Source organism: Lathyrus oleraceus, chromosome 3 (assembly GCF_024323335.1).
Source record: "Lathyrus oleraceus cultivar Zhongwan6 chromosome 3, CAAS_Psat_ZW6_1.0, whole genome shotgun sequence".
Classification (NCBI taxonomy): Eukaryota; Viridiplantae; Streptophyta; class Magnoliopsida; order Fabales; family Fabaceae; genus Lathyrus; species Lathyrus oleraceus.
Genome location: NC_066581.1, coordinates 535483615 through 535487745, shown reverse-complemented (window position 1 = coordinate 535487745; position 4131 = coordinate 535483615). Strand labels below are relative to the sequence as shown.

General features: G+C 39.9%; 1 non-coding gene across 1 annotated transcript; it reads right to left on the bottom strand.

Moving 5' to 3' along the window:
- Positions 1-747: 747 nt before the first annotated feature.
- LOC127133208 (small nucleolar RNA R71) lies at positions 748-854 on the bottom strand. Its single transcript, XR_007807198.1, has one exon. It is a non-coding gene; the product is annotated as a small nucleolar RNA R71 (small nucleolar RNA).
- Positions 855-4131: the final 3277 nt, after the last annotated feature.

Genomic DNA, 4131 nt, shown 5'->3' with positions numbered 1-4131 from the left:
AAGTCCCTGTGGGATCGATATCTTTTAAAACTAAGCGATAGAACTGTGCACTTGCAGTTAGTACCCCAATCGACTCATAAAGTCGCGATCAAGTTTTTGGCGCCGTTGCCGGGGACTTTTATTTAGTCGATATCGTAACTCTTCTGTTACGCTGTAGAGACTAAGGCAATTTTTATTTTTATTTTTTTTCTTTCGTTGATTTGTATGCCACACACTCGCTCACAAGGCGAGCCGTTTTACTTACGAATCAACGACGTTGAACTATATCTCTGAGTCTTATGACGAATTCGGGAATATCGTGCTGCAAACAATCTTCCTCCTATCGAAGTGCCCGACCTCAAAAATCTTCTTCCTTCGCCGATACCCGAGATGGCAGAACCAGCTCGTGCTCTTCGAGATTACGCCGCTCCATCGCAAGATGAGCCGCATTCGAGTATTGCTCCACCCGCAATCGAAGCAAACAACTTCGAACTTAAACCTTCGCTGCTACAAGCAGTGCAACAGAATCAATTCTCTGGAAATCCCACCGAGGATCCAAACCTTCATTTATCCGTATTTGTCCAATACGCTGATACTGTTAAAGCTAATGGTGTCACTTCAGAGGCAATTCGACTTCGTCTCTTTCCTTTCTCGCTAAGAGATAAAGCTAGAAGATGGCTTCAGTCTCTTTCTTCCAACTCAGTCACCACATGGAACGAGTTGAAGAAAGTCTTTCTTGCCCGATATTTTCCTCCAAGCAAAACAGCTATGTTGAGAGCCCAGATAAATGGATTTAAACAGAAAGATAACGAGTCTCTTTTCGAAGCATGGGAAAGATACAAAGACATGATGAGACTTTGTCCACACCATGGTTTAGAGGACTGGTTAGTAATTCACACCTTTTATAATGGTCTCTTGTACAACACAAGGTTAACAATAGACGCCGCCGCAGGTGGTGCGCTTATGGATAAACCTTATGCCGATGCTTATCAACTTATCGAAAGCATGGCCCAAAACCATTATCAGTGAGGAAGCGACCGAACAATGGTAGAGAAACCTCAAACGAAAAGTGGCATGTACGAGATAAGTAGCCTTGATCATGTTAATGCAAAAGTGGATGCTCTGGCCCAGAAAATTGAAAGTTTAAATGTATCACCTCCAGCCACCGTGGTTGCCGCAACTCAAAATTGTGAAGTCTGTGGAATCCAAGGTCACACTCCTGCAGATTGTCAACTCCTAACAGGAATCCAAGCAGAACAAGTGAATTATGCTCAAGGAAATCCCTACTCGCATACCTATAACTCTAACTGGAAGAACCATCCTAATTTTTCATATGAGAGTAATAATGCTTTATACGCACCAGGACAAGCTCCAAATCAAGCCCCAGTTATACCTCTGGGATATCAAAAGCCGACCCCATCTACACCTAACAATAACGTTCCTAGGAAATCCAACTTGGAAATCATGATGGAGAACTTCATAGCTTCTCAACAGCAAACCAATAAGGATTTCTTAAACCAGAATGTACACCCTAGCGAACAAATTAAACAACTAGCGAGTAAAGTAGATGCCCTGGCTACCCATAACAAAATGTTGGAAACACAAATATCAATAGTAGCTCAACAACAAGCGCTTACTGCTGCCCCAACTGGTACATTTTCTGGACAGCCCCAACCTAACCCGAAAAGCCACGTTCATGCAATCATATTAAGAAGTGGAACGGAAGTAGAAGGACCGTCTGATCCAAGGATGGAAAACCAAAACTCTAAAAAGTCAACTGAGGAAGAAAGTAAACCTAAGGAAAAGGAAGAGAGTAATAAGGAAACCGTAGAAAAGAAAGAACCTTATGTACCTCCACCACCTTATAAACCACCTATCCCTTACCCTCAAAGGCTTATTAAAACCAAAGATGCGGGCCAATTTAAAAAATTTGTTGACCTACTGAAACAATTAAACGTCATGATTCCGTTTACAGAAGCTATTACGCAGATGCCCTCATATGCTAAGTTCTTAAAAGAAATTCTTTCTAATAAAAGGAAACTTGAAGATAGCGAAACCGTTACACTCACTACTGAATGTAGCGCCATAATCCAGAATATGCCTCCAAAACTTAAGGATCCTGGTAGTTTCTCTATACCCTGTCACATAGGAAAATTTGTCATAGATAAAGCCTTATGCGATTTAGGAGCCGGTATCAGTGTTATGCCTTTATCCATATGCAAGAAACTGGAAATGGGAGAATTAAGACCAACTAAAATGTTTGTGCAGCTAGCAGATCGTTCTGTTAGATATCCTGTAGGAATTCTTGAAAACTTTCCCGTGCGCATAGGACAATTCTACATTCCAACCGATTTTATAATTATGGACATTAGAGAAGATAAAGTTACACCCATTATATTGGGAAGACCATTCTTAGCAACCACCGGTGCGATCATAGACGTAAAACGAGGACGACTCACTTTCGAAGTAGGAGAAGAGAAAATTGAGTTCATTCTTTCCAAATTTTTGAAAGCACCTGCAATAGAAGACACATGTTACTTCATGGATATCATTGATGAATGCATAAAAGAAACAGAGTTAGAAAATGACAAATTGTCTGACTATCGTGTAGAAGACAGACTAAACCAATGTTTAGCAATAATACCGGATCCTACGCAATGCCTTAAGAAACCAACCCTCGACCTGAAAACACTTCCCAAAAATCTGAGATATGAATTCCTAGACTTAGAACTTGAATGACCAGTGATAGTTAATGCAGACCTAGGAAAACTCGAAACCGAAAAACTCCTACATATCTTAAGAAAATATCCAACCGCACTAGGATACAACATCACCGATCTTAAAGGAATAAGTCCTTCTATTTGTATGCACCGCATCATGCTAGAAGAAGACTGTAAAACTTCTAGGGAACATCAGAGGAGACTAAACCCAATCCTGAGTGAGGTAGTGAAGGAAGTAACAAAGTTATTAGAGACAGGTATCATATATCCTATATCTGATAGCAAATGGGTTAGTCTTGTACACGTAGTACCAAAGAAAGGAGGTATAACAGTTATTGAAAATGAAAAAGGAGAAACTATAACCAAATGAATCGAATCGGGATGGAGAATGTGCATTGACTATAGGAAACTAAACAAAGCAACCCGAAAAGATCATTTCCCTTTACCATTCATAGACCAGATGTTAGAACGATTAGCAAAACATTCTCATTTCTGCTATTTAGACGGTTACTCAGGCTTCTTTCAAATACCAATTCATCCTGATGACCAAGAAAAGACAACATTCACATGTCCTTTTGGTACCTTCGCTTATCGACGAATGTCGTTTGGCTTGTGCAATGCTCCCGCAACCTTCCAAAGGTGCATGATGGCAATATTCGCCGATTTTCTCGAAAACATCATGGAAGTATTTATGGATGATTTTTCCGTATGCGGACAAAGCTTTGAAAAATGTCTTGAAAACCTAGAAAGAGTTCTACAACAATGTGTAAAAGTAAACCTAGTACTTAATTGGGAAAAATGTCACTTTATGGTACAAGAAGGAATTGTTTTAGGACACATCATATCAAATAGAGGTATTGAAGTAGACAAAGCCAAAATAGAAGTAATCGAAAACCTTCAACCTCCGAAAACTGTGAGAGAAGTACGAAGCTTCTTAGGACACGCCGGTTTTTACCGACGATTCATTAAAGATTTCTCTAAAATAACTAAACCTTTAACCGGATTATTAATGAAAGATGCTGAATTCATCTTCGACAATAAATGTTTAGAAGCATTTCAAACGCTTAAACAAGCATTGATCTCCGCACCCATAATGCAGACCCCGGATTGGAATGAACCATTCGAAATAATGTGTGACGCAAGTGATTACGCCGTGGGCGCTGTTTTAGGACAACGAAAGGATAAAAAGCTTCACGTCATATATTACGCAAGTAGAACTCTAGATGAAGCACAAATGAATTACGCCACAACCGAGAAAGAACTTCTAGCAGTAGTGTTTGCACTAGATAAATTTCGTTCTTACTTGGTCGGAGCTAAAATAATCGTTTACACTGACCACGCCGCCATTAAGTACCTCTTAACAAAAAAGGATGCCAAACCTAGACTCCTAAGGTGGATCTTGTTGTTACAAGAAATCGATTTGGAAATCAAA